Source organism: Schistocerca serialis, chromosome 3 (assembly GCF_023864345.2).
Source record: "Schistocerca serialis cubense isolate TAMUIC-IGC-003099 chromosome 3, iqSchSeri2.2, whole genome shotgun sequence".
NCBI classification, from domain to species: Eukaryota; Metazoa; Arthropoda; class Insecta; order Orthoptera; family Acrididae; genus Schistocerca; species Schistocerca serialis.
In genome coordinates this window covers 1,006,759,169-1,006,777,120 of record NC_064640.1, presented here as the reverse complement: position 1 = coordinate 1,006,777,120, position 17,952 = coordinate 1,006,759,169, and the positions used below count along the sequence as shown (strand labels likewise).

At 45.0% G+C, this 17,952-nt stretch overlaps 1 protein-coding gene and 1 pseudogene across 1 annotated transcript in view; both read right to left on the bottom strand.

Moving 5' to 3' along the window:
* Positions 1–17,952, bottom strand: part of LOC126471458 (uncharacterized) — a 1,143,134-nt gene that overhangs the window by 995,813 nt on the left and 129,369 nt on the right. The gene's annotated exons all lie outside the window — the stretch shown is intronic.
* On the bottom strand, positions 8,910–9,027 carry LOC126471793 (5S ribosomal RNA; annotated as a pseudogene).

The window sequence follows — 17,952 nt, the reverse complement described above, 5'->3', positions numbered from 1 at the left end:
AACGATGCGGTAGACCCTCACCGCCGGACAAGGCAGGGCCCTAATGGAGGTGGTTTGCTGTTGCCTTCCTCCGACCGTAATGGGGATGAATCATGATGATGATGACGACATAACACGCAGTCATCTCGGGGCAGGTGAAAATCCCTGACGCCGGTGAGAATCGAACCCGTGTCCCGTGCTCGGGAAGCGAGAACGCTACCACGAGACCACGAGACCACGAGCTGCCAACCTGTATGATATATCAGAAAAAATCGTGATAATCCGTAAATGATAACATTAAGAGTATCGTCTGTGTTACAAACAAAACGTGGACGTTTGATACTGACAGAGGCGAGGTCCCGAATGGTGGGATTAGGTGTGTAATCGGAAAGGTTTTCTCTGTATGCACAATGAACAGAAAACTTCAAAAGAATTGATCCGACTCGCAAGACTACAGGTTTACATTCTACATAATTAAGGATAGAAACTTGGGGTAGATGTTAACTTATTCATCAAAACCAATAATTTAACTTGGTGCTAGTTGCAAGTTCCAGGTTGATGTGCTTGCCAATGCCGCAACCAGGCCGACTGCTCGTTCGTTCGTTCAACAGCGTTCTCCGCTTCAAGAGCTGCACAAAGCGCTGGACGATGACGTCAGCAGTTTCAATATACTGCTTGTTATTATGAGGTCACATCTCACGATATGTGATTTTAATTTCTGAGAGTTTCGAAAGCCTCCATATATGCGCCTACCCTTCCAATAACTTTGGTCTCAGACGCCGCACAACAACAGCAAGAATGCAAAAACAACCCTAGACACGGCCTACTCCAAAAAGCATTTAACTAATTTAACTGTCGTCTGGACATTTGTCAGTCGTCCTGTGCAGGGTAAATTGAACATATGTGAAAGGTAAATGGAAACTAAGCCTAAACGTAATTGTGCCCCAAAGTTGTATGTGCATCCACATGAGAACTATAGCTTGAACCTTTTGAAAATAAAAACTTTGTAGTCCTATGTGTAAGCTAAATTTAACCCCAAGTGTCCATCTTCGTCCATATGAAAGGTATAGTCTTATGAAATGGTACGAATCATCTTGAAGCTCCTTGTATGAGTGCTGTATCGCGAGATTACCAGTGATGATTGTATGTGGACTTCAAGAGTCATGTTTGTGTTGTTGATGGCGACAAGAGAGATGGGAAATGGTGACATCGGTGCGGCTAACTTCACGTGTGTTATAAAAATCTTAGCTCATAATCTGACCCTTCTTACTGCAGAATATAAATCATTTACATCCAATTTAATATTAATCAGTCATAGAGCCGTATGTTTCGTCTTTTTAGCTTTCCTGATTGCTAGATGAAGTAACGCAAGCATCTCATAGTCACACAGTTTTGAGAATCGTGCATCTTGTAACGTGGATCCCTAACCCCGTTTCACAACGAGGGCATATTTATTTACGTACGGTTTTTTTCTCTGTAGTTAGCTATCATCCGTTTCGTCTGTGTCTGCGGGTTTTACCGGGACAACCGCAAAGTGTTTACCAGCGAGACATTGCTCAACGAAAGCACCGTCTGAAACTCTTCGTTGGGCTGGACCAGTGCTTACTAGGATCTCGATTTGCCATGTGTGTGTAGCAGTTAATCCAGTCAAACTAACTCAGTAATAATTATAAAACGACAAAGCCGTAATTCGTACGCAACTGTACTTTCTTATAAATTATAACTTTGGCACGACTTCTTCGGGCCTTAGGCTATTATGCAAAATTAGCATTCGTTCTTCATGTACTAACAATATGATGTCCATAACATGAAAAACTGGGGTCATGAAAAGGCACCTCAGGTACAAGGCTGGAAGTATGCCTTGTATTTGGCCAGTTACGTGGCTTGTCGTAGTCATCTGCCACCACGTTATAATTACACTCTCGCTACTTGAGCCAGTGTAGATAGAAAACTATTTATCGTATGGGTACCTAACTCCATAGGAACGATGCTCAGACTGTGCGCTGCACGATTTGCGTTGTCTAAAGTGTTGGTGTCATAACTGGCCGGTACGCGCCGATACTGGGTTGGAGCGCAACTATCAGTTTGTATTACAGTTGCAAAAAAATGGCTCAGAGCACTATGGGACTTAACATCTATGGTCATCAGTCTCCTAACTTAGAACTACTTAAACCTAACTAACTTAAGGACAGCACACAACACCCAGTCATCACGAGGCAGAGAAAATCCCTGACCCCGCCGGGAATCGAACCCGGGAACCCGGGCGTGGGAAGCGAGAACGCTACCGCACGACCACGAGCTGCGGACTTACAGTTGCAGACAGACAACATGGGTCTGGACGTGGCGAGCAGGGCTTTACTCGTAAAGCTGTTTTACCAAAATAACGGCAATAGTTGTTGTGGTGTCACCGCCAGACACCACACTTGATAGGTGGTAGCCTTTAAATCGGCCGCGGTCCGTTAGTGTAAGTCGGACCCGCGTGTCGCCACTATCAGTGATTGCAGACCGAGCGCCGCCACACGGCAGGTCTAGAGAGACTTCCTAGCACTCGCCCCAGTTGTACAGCCGACTTTGCTAGCGATGGTTCACTGACAAATTACGCTCTCATTTGCCGAGACGATAGTTAGCATAGCCTTCAGCTACGTCATTTGCTACGACCTAGCAAGGCGCCATTACCAGTTACTATTGATACTGTAAAACATGTACCGTCAAGAGCGATGTTCACCATTTATGGATTAAAGTTAAGTATTCCACAGCTACGTCCTTTTTTGCTAGTCTCATTTCCTTGACCTGTTCCAGACCTCACGCCAGCCTGCGTGAGCTAAAACGCGTGCCTTTCGGCTTCCTCTCATAGTGGGTTGGCTCTCTTGCCAATCCACAACAGTTGTGATCCTCTTTGCGAGTATCGACACATTAAAGGAATACAGTGAGGTCCTCTCGGCGCACCGGGTTTGAAGAACATGATTCGGAAGTTCGAATTAACTGGCGATGGGGAATTGCCGCTGGGAGAGGCCGACGGCCAGTTGAGCCTCAAATTGTTGAAGAAGTCGCTGTTGCCAAAGCTGAGAATGTTGGACGCAATGTGCAACCCGTTCTAGGCTGTCGTGAACGCAGAAGGTAGCCACATAGAGCAATCTTTGTAACCTGTAACGTACACATGCTACGCCATTAACATACGTTACCTTCGCATGTGGAAATTAAGATGTTTTTTGCATTGCTTTAGTCTTTATTTATCTCGCTCATCTCCTTAAAAAGGTTCCCACAAAGTTTCAGTGTACTGCGATCGCTCGTTTTTCACGGAGGCCCGCTCTAATAACGAAAATGTGGCTATAATCACCCTGTAAATAGGTTCACTCATTTTACTCAAATTCAAAAGTGCTTCCGCGGTATTTTTTGTTGACTGAGTTCCACAGTCTTTAATAATGTAGAAATGATATTAACACCAGCTTAATATATACGTAATGTAATTTCTACAAAAACGTTCATGTTACCATATTTTCATGTCAAAGAGACATACACTGAAGAGCCAAGGAAACTGGTACACCTTTTTAATATCGTGTAGGGCCCCGCGAGGGCGCAGAAGTGCCGCAACACGACGTGGCATGGACTGGACTAATGTCTGAAGTAGTGCTGGAGGGAACTGACACCATGAATCCTGCAGGGTTGTCCATAAATCCGTGAGAGTACGAGGGAGTGGAGATCTCTTCTGAACAGCACGTTGCAAGCCATTCCAATACAGAAGGGAGCTGATAGAAATACAGTGTCAGAGGAACAGAAATGACACTTTAATTCAAAGACAATAATTACACTGAAGTCACCGGGATGTATGAAAGTCCCTTGGATAGGCTCGATAATCTTGATGTCTGGTGAGCTTGGTGGCCAGCGGAAGTGTTTAAACTGAGAGAAGCGTTGCTGGAGCCACTCTGTAGCAATTCTGGACGTGTGGGGTGTCGCATTGTCCTGCTGGAATTGCCCAAGTCCGTCGGAATGCACAATGGACATGAATGGATGCAGCTAATCAGAAAGGATGCTTACGTACGTGCCACCTGTCAGAGTTAAATTTAGGTGTACTGGGGTCCCATAGCATTCCAACTGCACACGCCCTACACCATTACGGAGCCCCCACCAGCTTGAACAGTCCCCTGCTAGCATGCAGGGTCCATAAATTCATGAGGTTGTCTCCATATCCGTACACGTCCATCCCCTGGATACAATTTGAAACGAGACTCGTCCGACCAAGCAACATGTTTCCAGTCATCAACAGTCCAATGTCGGTGTTGACGGACCCAGGAGAGGTGTAAAGCTTTGTGCCGTGCAGTCATCAATGGTACACAATTTGGTCTTCGGCTCCGAAAGCCCATATCGATGATGTTTCGTTGAATGGTTCACACGCTGCCACTTGTTGATTGCCGAGCATTCAAATCAGCAGCAGCTTGCGGAAGGGTTGCACTACTGTCACATTTAACGATTCTCTTCAGTTGTCGTTGGTCCCGTTCTTTCAGGATCATTTTGCGGCCGCAGCGATGTCGTAGATTTGATGTTTTACCGGATTACTGATATTCACGGTACAATCGTGAAATGGTCGTACGGGAAAAATCCCCAATTCATCGCTACCTCGGAGATGGTGTGTCCCATCGCTCGTGCGCCGACTATGACACTACGTTCAAACTTACTTAAATCTCGATAGCTGTAGCAGCAGTAACCGATCTAACAACTACGCCAGACACTTGTGTTATATACGCGTTGCGGCCGCAGCGCCATATTCTGCCTGTTTACATATCTCTGTATTTGAATACGCATGCCTATACCTGTTTATTTATCCCCACCCTCCCCAGGTTAGCCGAGAGTGCTAAAGCGCTGCTTCCTGCACTCGGTTAGGCGCGCCGGCCCCGGATCGAAACCGCGCGGCGGATTAACGACGAGGGTCGGTGTGCCAGCCAGCCTGGATATGGTTTTTAGGCGGTTTTCCACATCCCACTAGGTGAATACTGGGCTGGTCCCCATATCTCGCCTCAGTTACACGACTCAGAGACATTTGAAAAATGTTCGCACTATTTCATGATTTCCACTAGACGCAGACAGCTCAGGTACATTGATACCGTCCTGGGGGCAGGAATGGCATCCAGCCACCCCTTCAAATTAACCTTGCCAAATACGATTGTAGCCACTCCGACTCTGCCAACTGTGGGACAAAGGCGTAAGCAATAGCAAAGCCTATACCAGTTTCTTTGGCGGCAGCAGCAGCAGCAGCAGCACTCCGTCTTCAGGCCACGAGTGGCCTACCAGGACCATCCGACCGCCGTTGTCATCCTCGTGGGGTCAGCACACCACTCTCCCGATCGTTATGATGGTATTCTTGACCGAAGCCGCTACTATTCGGTCGAGTAGCTCCTCAATTGGCATCACGAGGCTGAGTGCACCCCGAAAAAGGCAACAGTGCATGGCGGCCTGGTTGGTCACCATCCAAGTGCTGACCACGCCCGACAGCGCTTAACTTTGGTGATCTCACGGGAACCGGTGTATCCACTGCAGCAAGGCCGTTGCCTAGTTTCTTTGGCGCTTCAGTGTATTTATCTAATTCCGTATGGATCATTTGATAATGGCCTAACACATAAACTAGCTGCGAGAAAATAAATTAAAATGCACTGCAGCAACGGATGGGTCATTGTTTTTATCATTCACACAATGAACAGCAGCTGCCAAATCCAGCACGAACAAAATATTATTCAACCGTCCTCTTAGCGTTTGGCTTTTGAACATACGACAAACTCGCGACTGTAAACAGTAAATATGTACTTTTTACAAACATAACTTGGATAAGAGACAAATGTGCTGCCGTTAGTAAAAAAAGGATTATTTTAATGGTGTTTTCACTATAGAATGGGCAAGCCGGAATCCAGAGCAGTGCATAGATTGGGAGACTTTTTATTCGTTTTCGGGCCATTGTTTATGTTCAGTCTTGTATTAGAGGACCGTGATCGTTTATGTGTACGATATTGTAAACATTGAGCTGAGTCTGCACAGTGCGTGGCAGCCGGCAGTCAGCAGTCACGCTTCATTCGCTCCAACACAAGGTACAATTTGTACCCTGTCCTTTCTTAGCCAACGGCAGAGTCTGTTGTGCACCTCGGACCTCCCGGCAAACGTACTTACAAGTGGAGGCCACGACGTTCGAATGATGGATTTACTTCAAACGACTTACACTTTTAGTAGTCCGTTAGGACAATGTAATGTGCGACTACTAAGGTATACTACATAGGCTATTTCGGGAAAATCGCAAGAGAAGTTTTACGCGTCCATGATGCGCCGACGCGTTGCGACCCTGAGCACGGACTGGAGGCTGTCATGTGGTTAGCGTTCGTAATCTGTGGATCGCTAGGCCAGTCCCGCTCATCTTTTATTATTTACAGTTTTTAACATTACTCATAATCTGTATGTGTGTGTATTAAACCGGGAACCTAGAAACGACGGAGAGGCTTCTTCCTGCTTAGCACTCAGTGGTTCACTACCCCACAACAGGCCCCAGCAATCCACCCACCTCACCGCCGCCCCACACCGAACCCCGGGCTATTGTGCTCTTCGGCCCCCAGTGGAGCCCCCCCCCCCCCCTCCCTCACTGGGAACGTCTCATATCAAACTAGTGTAACCCCAAAGGTTTGCGTGAAAGAGTGTGTGGTGTATGGAGAGTATGGTGTACGTGTACGTGGAGACTGTTTGTGCAGCAATCGCCAACATAGTGCAACTGAGGCGGAATAAGGGGAATCAGCCCGCATTCGCCGAACCAGATGGAAAACCGCCTTAAAAATCATCCACCGGCTAGCCGGCACACCGGACCTCGACACTTATCCGCCTTGCGTATTCTTGCCGGGGACCAGCACGCTTTCCACCCTTGGAAGCAGCTTCATACATATCACATATGAAAGGGAATATGATGAAAAGACACACGTATTTGCATGAACTTTTATCGAATTTCCAACTTTATGCTTGCTTGTTAAAAATTATCATCACAATAAATATTTTAACTATCGACAAGTAAACGGCCAAATGCGTAACATTTTCCTGAAAAGTATGCCTGCCGTGATTTCCGGGGTTCCTTGTACCTGCAGTGGGGTAAGGTACCGAGAACTGCTTTGCACCGGAACGCTTCGAACTGCAGACAGAGGTTTCAAGGGCGAGGAACGGTCTTGGAGGGCTGATGTCAAACATCGATAAAGAAAGGTGTAAATATCACTCAAGATTACAGTGAGTTACAATATGCCAGAATATGAGGGTAATGTACTATTAATAGTCAGATGTGCTTTCGACGTTTCAAGTTACATGATTGTATTTTTCATACAGACACGGAAAACATAAATTGAAGCTGTACCTGCTACATTCAACGAATGGAATTTTCTCGCATGCAAAAGGAATCTTCAGAGTTTCTAAGGAAAAATAAACCACGGTAACATTTTTAAAAATTTCTCTTTTTTCCAACAGTTTCTACATCTACGTAGATATTCCGCAAGCACAGTACGGTGCATGGCGGAGGGTATCCTGTACCACTACTTGTCACTTCCCCTCCTGTTCCGCTCGCAAATAAAGCGAGGGAATAACGACTGTCTGTATGCCTCCGTATGAGCCCTAATTTCTCGTATCTTATGTTCCTGGTCCTTACGCAGAATGTGTGTTGGTGGCAGTATAATCGTTCAGCAAGTCGGCGTCAAATGCCGGTTCTCTAATTCTCTCAATAGCGTTTCTCGAAAAGAAAGTCGCCTTCCCTCCCGAGATTTCCATTTGAGTCCCCGAACCATCTCCGTAACACTTACGTGATGTTCGAACTTACCAATAACAAATCTATCAGCCCGCCTCTGCATTGCTTCTATGTCTTCCTTCAGTCCGACCTGGAGCGGATCCCAAACACTCGAACAGTACTCAAGAACAGGTCGCACCAGCGTCCTATATGCGGTCTCCTTTACAGGTGAACCACTCTTTCCTAAAATTCTCCCAATAAAGTGAAGTCGAAAAAAATGGTTCAAATGGCTCTGAGCACTATGGGACTTAACATTTATGGTCATCAGTCCCCTAGAACTTAGAACTACTTAAACCTAACTAACCTAAGGACATCACACAACACCCAGCCATCACGAGGCAGAGAAAATCCCCAACCCCGCCGGGAATCGAACCCGGGAACCCGGGCGTGGGAAGCGAGAACGCTACCGCACGACCACGAGATGCGGGCAAAAGTGAAGTCGACCATTCGCCTTCCCTACCACAGTTCTCACATGCTCTTCCACCTCATATCGCTTTGCAACGTTACGCCAAGATATTTAAACGATCTGACTGTGTCAAGTAAAACACTAGTACCACTGTATACGAACATTGCAGGTTTGATCTTTCTACTCATCCACATTAACTTACATATTTTCACTTTTAGGGCTAGCTACCATTCATCACACCAACTGAAAATTTTGTCTAAGTCGTCTTATATCTTCCTACAGTCACCCAACTTCTAATCACCATACGTCACTGTATCATCAGCAAACAGCCGCAGATTGCTGCCCACCCTGTCCGCCAAATCATTTATGTACATAGAGACCAACAGCGGTACTATCACACTTCCATGTGACACTCCTGACGAAAACCTTGTCTCTGATGAACACTCGCCGACGCGGACAACGTACTGGGTTCTACTATTTAAGAAGTCTTGGATGAACGCAACATTTTCGTAAATATAAAAACTAAACTAAACTCCACCCGAACAGGCCATGAAGGCCCAATGGTACCGACCGGCCGCCGTCTCGTCCTCAACCCCCAAGCGTCACTGGATGCGGATATGGAGGAGCATGTGGTCAGCATACCGCTCTCCCGGCCGTATGTCAGTTTCTGAGACCGGAGCCGCTACTTCTCAATCGAGTAGCTCCTCGCCTCACAAGGGCTGAGTGCACCCCGCTTGCCAACAGCGCTCAGCAGACCGGGTGGTCACCCATCCAAGTGCTAGCCTAGCCCGACAGCGCTTAACTTCGGTGATCTGACGGGAACCGGTGTTACCACTGCGGCTAGGCCGTTGGCATTTTCGTAGATATCGGTGCCGAAAATCGGCGATGAACGAATGAATGTATTTTAATAACATCTTCACGAAGAGCAATTTATCGTTCGTTGTCAAGTGTGAAGGCGCTCGATTAAGTTTTTAACTTCCCTGTAGAAACAGAAGTCGCATAACATTTGTAGTAATAATAAAAATTAGGAACCAGGCAAATAACGTTCGAAATTCAATAAAAATTAATGCAAATACATATGTCCTTCCATTATATTACCTTTCAAATGTAATCTGTACTAAATAATATGACTAGTGTTGAAAAAAATAAATAAAAAAAAGACAGATGAGCGGGACTAGATATAGGCCTCCACCGACTACGGAGCTTTAACGCTAACCGCAGGACCGCCACCGGTTCGTGTTTAGTCGTAACGCACCGATTCATCAATGACGCTTAAGACTTCTCTTGCGATTTTCTTGAAATCGCCGAGGTAGTACTCCTTACCTCTTAAACATTATGGTGTCACAATGGACTATTAAAATCGTAGAAACTTTGAAGTAAATCCATGATCTGAACGTCTTAGCCTCCCCTTGTGAATGCGTACGGCTCTTGCTTCGCAACCTGTCAGCTGTTCCTCTGATCTGTTTAGGACAACAGCCCGAAGCCTGCCAACGGTGGCCAATGAAGCTTGTAGCTGTTTCTCTACAGAGGCCATTTCCTCTGTCCGAACATAACAAGCACAGTCCATATCCATTTCCTACCGTGCGGAAGTACTACTAACACAGGCAGTTACAGACTGAGAAACCTTGTGAAGCCCAACTCGCTCTGCTCTTCAACTATACCCAGAAAGCACTACATGCCGGCGCCTAGGTTCATGCCGTGTTCTTTGGCTTCCAGAAGATGTTCCAAAGAGTTCCGAAATGAAACCTTTTGAGCGAAAAATGCAAGTACAGAGTATCAGCTATATTTTCTAATTAGATGGAGTTCCTGGCATAAAGAACACATCTCATTCTTACCAGGAAGGAATCTTAAGAGCCAAGGGAGGGTTATAGGACCATTATTTTGGACTATATACAGTTCGTCCAACAATAGACTTCCTGATTTTATGAAAACAAAGAGTGGCAGAAGAATGAACAAACTGTAAATTTATTACGAAAGCTGTAAGAATTTTATACAAGAGTTTCAAAATACATTAGTGTGCAAAACTTAAGGATGGAAGTAACTTTCGCGTGATGCGTCACTGCCTGGTTCAAAAGGTTGAGATGGCTCTGAGCACTATGGGACTTAACATCTGAGGTCATCAGTGCCCTAGAACTTAGAAATACTTAAACCTAACTAACCTAAGGACATCACACACATCCATGCCCGAGGAAGGATTCGAACCTTCGACCGTTGAAGTCACTGCCTGGTAACAGAGCTCAATGAAACTTAGACCGGAGATAGAAAGAACTGCAATGAGACGAACAGAAGTGACACTTTCATTCAAGGACGATAACTACGCTGAAGTCAGAAGTCATCGGGATTCGTGACGGTACCGTGGACGTTACAAATGGTAGAACATGCTTCCTAAAGGGGTTTGTGATCACCACGTATCACCATGCTCTGCTACGTGCTCTCATGCTGGTCGCAAGGCTGCTAAAGAGTTCTCGTTGCAGTGCATTCCATTCCTCCACCACAAGAACGGTTGACAACTGCTGGTTGGCCGTCGGTGCAGGTCACATACCTCACACAAATCAAAGTAAATCATCTCAATGATTCCTATGATAGCCCTTCAGAGCATATGACGGCGATACAAGTTTTCGGACACCTACTGGACACCAAAATACTACACTGGTGTCCAAATGTAAAGCAACAGACCGAAATTTTGCGAGGTTGCGTTTATTTTGCAACAAAACAGTATAATCAGGTGATAGAAAAGAAGAAAAAATATAAAGAACACAGAACGTAAACTACTGCAACATGCATAACGGTAGACAAAAATGTTCTTCGTTTTTTCTAACTTAACGGATTTACACACACATTCCGACAATGGTTAATATGCTCAGTATGGGATGTGACCACCTCTGGCTGCAATACAGGCCTGACAAACGACGGGGCATGCTGTGAATGATGCCATCAATATCATGCTGAGGCAATAAGCCCATTCTTCCTGTAGCGCTGCTAGCAAATCTTGGAGAGTGGTTGGTGGATGCCGACGTGATGCAATCAGTGTCCCTAGTGCATCCCAGACTTGCTCAATGGGATTCAAATTGGGAGAGCGAGCAGGTCACGCTTTGCGTGCAATATCTCTCGTTTCCAAGAAAGTATCAAACACGCGTGCTCTATGAGGGCGAGCATTATCGTCCGCCAATAAGATGTCTGGGCCCACAGCACCTCGTAACAACAGGACATGAGGTCCCAAGATCTCGTCACGATACTTGGCAGCAGTTAAATCTTGCCGATTTAACCGTACAGTTTCATGAAGAGGTATTCGAGTGGTCAACATGATCCCTGCCCACACCATTAGGGATCATCCACGGTATCAGTCTCTTTCCACAATGGTTAGGTCCCGGAATCGTGTTCTACGTTCCCTCCAAATGCGAATCCATCGGGAATCACTGTCCACACCAAATCGGGACTCATCTGCGAAAAGAACATTGGTCCACTGTTCGACGGTCCAGGCAGCATGTCGATGGCTCCACTCTAGACGTTCCCTTCCGTGGATACGCTCGCATTCGGGAGGACGACGGTTCAATCCCGTCTCCGGCCATCCTGATTTAGGTTTTCCGTGATTTCCCTAAATCGTTTCAGGCAAATGCCGGTATGGTTCCTTTGAAAGGGCACGGCCGATTTCCTTCCCAATCCTTCCCTAACCCGAGCTTGCGCTCCGTCTCTAATGACCTCGTTGTCGACGGGACGTTAAACACTAACCACCACCACCACCACCACCACCACCACCACCACCACCGTGGATACGCGTCATAGGTACACACGCAACAGGTCTCCGACAATAAAGGCCACTCTGCTGAAGCCTCGATCTCCATAAACTGTCGCCTCATGCGAGAAACAACAGGACGATTCACATTAAGCCACTGGGCCACATTAGTTTGCGACTGTCCTGCTTCAAATCTTCCCATGGCCCTCCATCGCAGAGAGTCCAGTAGGAGTCTTCTCTATGCCATACTGCACCGTCTGTGACTGTGTATACAGTGACCGTCGATGTGGGACTACCCAGAAAACACTATCCCGTTTGACAGGTGCTCTCTTGTCATTGTTGGCGTGGTGGTCCGTTGACCAGAGTGCCATCTTCCGTGCAATACACGATCGTACAGACATCCATGACAGTTCGTATGATTATATTGTGAATGAGACTCAGGACGGGGAAATAATGATTTTTTGCTTTAATTTTGGACACCGGTGTATATTCAGATGGACCCAAGAAGGAAAATGGCACTAGATGTGTTGTGTATAACTTTGTACACAACGGGACAGAGAGGTGGGCTACAGAGAGGAGCGCCAACTGTCGCTGTAGGAAAACTGGATAGGAACAGAAAAAATTGGTGAACAAGTAAACTTGCATTTCTCCAAGTGAACGAAGACTCCTTACAAATAATGCAGCAAGAAACAGTCCAGCTATCACAATGTCAATTACGATGAGGCTCGCTGCATTAAGGACGAACCATGGTGTCGTAGCGATGAGGCTGCCAGCCGTCCTGAAGCGTGGCGGCAGAGGGCGCTTGAAGCCCTGAACCGCTGTAGGCATGGCACAGCGGGCGCGCACCACTGGCTCCGTCAGATTCTGAGCGACTGCTATCGGCCTCTGACGGAAACCTGCTATTCCGTTACCAACTGTGACACCCATGAGGTTGTACTGACAGGATGTGCAGTCATAGACTAGACAACACAAGCTTGGGGATGTTATAAATTAGCTGTATAAATGTCTATTACGGCGGCAGAGCTAGAAGCCATTTTAGAAGCAATCGAGTACGCATAAAACTACATTTAAGGCAAAAATATTACCTTGACTGACTCTCGAGCAGAAGTTATGATCTTGAAAAACCGTTTTACACAGCGACACGGCAACCCAGGCGTTTGACATTATATAGAAAGTCAGTGGCTGAAAAATCGGCAAAAGGAAATCACATTAATCTGTGCGATTGCAGTCTTTCTCGGCGTATTCCACTGATAAATTCTTCTCGGGTTATCAGCCGAGTGGTGGCGTCGTCTTGTCGCAACATTTCAATGGGTTTCGTACCCATCATCTTCACCAGAAACTCATTGAAACGTTGCGACAAGACGACGCCACCATTCGGCTGATAACCCGAGAAGAATTCATCACATTAATCTGGATGAAAGGTCACAGCGGCATCCGTTGTCTAAACAATGCGCAGCTTTAGGAATGCCATGTTATCCAAATGTACCACACACAGGTTACATACAACGATTTGAAAGGACGATGCGAAGCAGTTGGTACTAGGGATGGAGCAGAAGAACCAATGACGAAAGGAAACATTATGGAGCGATACACGCTGTGAGCTCATGAATATGAAGCACACGTTGTCAAGAGGATTTTATATAACCATTGCACACACCAAATTCAATCAAAGTCGCTTGAAAAAACATTTCCATCGCCTGGAACTGATCGACAACCCTCTTCATACGGGTGGAGAAAAGGATAACACGTACCCTATAATAGTAGGATGTACCGAAAAGGCAGACAGGATAGGTAGGGCACTAAATCAGCTGTATGCTATTAGTTACAAACGCCACCACTGCGTTACTATTATTTTCGAAACAACAGACGTTAGGGTGTGTAAACTCACACGCACTCATCAGCTAAAACATTGTGACCTCCGATCTACTATCCATATAAACTCGTCCAGGCGATCACAGCATCACCTATACTGGCGACAGTAGCATCGTTCGGCAGTCAGCGTCAAATGCTGGTTCTCTAAATATTCTCAATAGTGTTTCTCGAAAAGAAAGTCGCCTTCCCTCCAGAGATTCCTATTTGAGTTCCCGAACCATCTCCGTAACACCTACGTGATGTTCGAACCTACCAATAACAAATCTAGCAGCCCGCCTCTGCAGTGCTTCTATGTCTTCCTTCAATCCGACATGCTACGGATCCCAAACACTCAACCAGTACTCAAGAATAGGTCGTACCAGCGTCCTATATGCGGTCTCCTTTACAGGTGAACCACTCTTTCCTAAAATTCTCCCAATAAAGTGAAGTCGACCATATGTCTTCCCTACCACAGTTCTCACATACTCTTCCACCTCATATCGCTTTGCAACGTTACGCCAAGATATTTAAACGACCTGACTGTGTCAAGTAGGACTCTAGTACCACTGTATCCGAACATTGTAGGTTTGATCTTTCTACTCATCCGCATTAACTTACATATTTCCACTTTTAGGGTTAGCTGCCATTCACACCAACTGAAAATTGTGTCTAACTCGTCTTATATCTTCCTACAGTCACCCAACTTCGAACCACCGTACGTCACGGCATAGTCAGCAAAAAATCGCAGATTGTTGCCCACCCTGTCCGCTAAATCATTACCTGGAGGACGGCTCCTTGTTACACAGTGCATCGGAAGACAAATCGTACACGTAAAGTGTCATTCTAAAAATTTTTATGTTAAAAACAATATACCTTCGTTCCAACAACTTAAAATTAAATTTCTGTATGAAGTTGTGCTGAAAAGTAATGCCTCCGAATTTTTTATGTGTATACCCTTAAAGTGTTTTAAACAAACCAGACTTTATTAACATTCTATATCTTTATTCTTCATGTCTACATATTTATTTTTCAACATAGTCACACTGGTGACGAACACATTCTATGTAAAGCATGTTACTTACAATACTGTTAAAAAAAAGCGATCATGCGTATCAGATCGGCAACTACTGGACCTGATATCACAGTCTAAATGATGAAGCTTAGTATTAACCCAGTACTTCCCACTATAACGCATATCGTCAACCGTTCCTTAACCATAGATGTTTTCCCTGAGACCTGGAAACAGGGACCAGTTATGTCACTACCTAGAAAGGACGTTGCACAGCACCCTATAATTACCGACCTATTTACATTCTTCCTACACTGTCCAATGCCTTAGAATATATAGTCCACGACCAGATAACTACAAAATACCTACTAGACGAATACCAATCAGGTTTCCGTAAATATTACACCACATCTCTCTTCTCTTCTGTAGTGGTCAATCCAGGGATTGGTTTGCAACAGCTACAATGGCTGCTTGTCTCCATTCTGTGCGTCTTTCAGCTTTTCATTTCTTCATAGGTGTTACATCCCACATCTTTCACGATTTGATCCATGTACCTCAGCCGTGGTCTTCCTCTTGGTCTTTTTCCCTCGACATATCCCTCTATGATTGTGTTCAGGAGTCCTTTATGTCTTAATAGATGGCCTGTAAATTGCACTCTTCTTTTAACAATGAAACTCAAGAAGCTTCTCTTCTCACCTGCTCTTTCCAGAACCATTTCGTTTGTGACCTTGTCGATACTTTTTACTTTGAGCATGCGTCTATAGCACCACATTTCAAAAGAATTTAGCTTCTGGTCTTCCACTGTCCTGAGAGTCCATGTTTCACACCCATAGCATGCCACACTCCACGCATATAATTTCAAAAATCTTTTCCTGATTTCAAGGCTGATGCTCTTAGATGTTAAGATGTTTTTCTTCTTGTTAAAAGCAGCCTTTGCTTGAGCAATTCTGCTTCTCACCACATCTACCTTAATAAAAGTAATAGATTACCTGAAGATTGTCATGGTTGCACAAGAGGCGACTATCTTGTGCTTCTTTGATGTCCTATACAGCGATATTATCCTACAAGGCCTCTCTCAGGAAAATTCGCGACGTCTGGAACTGGTCACGAATGCCTACGTCCGATATATCTGTGACGTTCGACTTTTTGATCACATTTCACCAGCATATGCAAAATTGTCCTGGCTGCGTGCAGACAAACGCAGTGATTTCCATACACTCTGTCTCATCTACTGCGTTATAAATGTACACTGTCCCTCGTATCTCTTCTCCTCCTTAACGCTTATGTCGGAACAACATGACAGAAACACACGTTCCCATCATAATAAAATCCTCTCTGTTCCACTGCATCTCTCAGTCACCTTCTCCAAGTCCTTTACAGTAGCGGGAACCCGACTCTGGAATAACCTCCCTCATTATGTTAGAGAACTCAAAAACATGTCCGGCTTCAAAAAACCGTTAATGACGTATCTACCTAAGCAACAGTAATGACTTCCTCTGTACATGAATGCACTTCACCTCATTACTTCCCTCTTTCCCCCTCCTTAAATCTCCCTTCCCCAAAACTCGCTATACTAGTAAACATCTACTTTACACACCAAGATATTAATGTACATCTGCACAAATCTTCATTACTATTGCCGATTTTTCTCATGTTTATCATTATTATTTTATTTTTTTACTGTTATTATTATTGCTTGTATCATAATTTGTATGTATAGCACCTGTTGTAAAAATACTGCCAGCATTTACTTTATTTTTTTTATTTTTTTTATGGGACTTAACATCTATGGTCATCAGTCCCCTAGAACTTAGAACTACTTAAACCTAACTAACCTAAGGACAGCACACAACACCCAGCCATCACGAGGCAGAGAAAACCCCTGACCCCGCCGGGAATCGAACCCGGGAACCCGGGCGTGGGAAGCGAGAACGCTACCGCACGACTACGAGATGCGGGCCTTTACTTTATTAGGTCTTAGTCATTACTCATTATTCATATTGTCACTAGAGTAATCTAATTTTCGTATTTAAACTATTGTCATGATGTAGCTCTGATGTGTGAAATGCTGAATGTGTGAAACAAAAATGGTTCAAATGGCTCTGAGCACTAGGGGACTCAACATCTGTGGTCATCAGTCCCCTAGAACTTAGAACTACTTAAACCTAACTAACCTAAGGACATCACACACATCCATGCCCGAGGCAGGATTCGAACCTGCGACCGTAGCAGTCGCGCGGTTCCGGACTGAGCGCCTTAACCGCAAGACCACCGCGGCCGGCAATGTGTGAAACACTGGTCCGATGTAGGAGAGGGCTTGGTGGCCCTAATGTGATCAGGTTAAATAAATAAATAAATATACTCTTTTCATTGTTATGTCAATGATGTGTCATCACCGTGGTATCGTCCAAAGATCGCGGCGCCACAGGAGAGTCGGCAACGTACATCGATATCACAGACGTTAACGATGTCTCGCCTCAGTCCGCAACGACGAATGGGAGACGCTGCTGAAGACAACGACTCTCTCTCAACACAACAGCATCCTAGCTCAGATGTCAATATAGAACCGAACATGGAAGTGCTCATCCCAGTACATGACCTCAACTGATGCTGTTAGCACCATCAGTTAGGATTAAAGTGTTATTCAAGTCTCAGATGGAAATGTACTTTTGTAAATATTTAGCATTGTACTTCGAGAGAAGAATTTGTTAATTAGTGCATGAAGTGATGCTTTAATAGTCAGTGACAGTTGAAAATTATCGAGCACTCCTGTGTGTATCAAGTTAGATATATCTTTTTATTCATTCATGTTATAAAATGAAATAACATTCCGTATGTTGTAGTTCGTCGAGCCCTCACCCAAGGCAATCAAAGAATTCCACAGTTATAGCCAGATAATTGTAGTTTCGTTTGGTGATAACAATCAGTTCTGTCCTACTTCAAATACCACATTTACGCTGATAACCTCCAGTTTTATCTGAGTGCAAAACCAATAAACCTGAAAACAGGAATCGGGATCTATGTACCGACCTGTGTGCACGATCAAAATGGGCACAGAATGTAGCGTTAAAGCTCAACCCATCCAAAACCCAAGCAGTACTGGTTGGTCATTCTAAGTTCATTAAATATCAACTTTTCGCGCTCAGCAAAAAGTCTAGGAGTAATAATAGATGAAAATATAAATT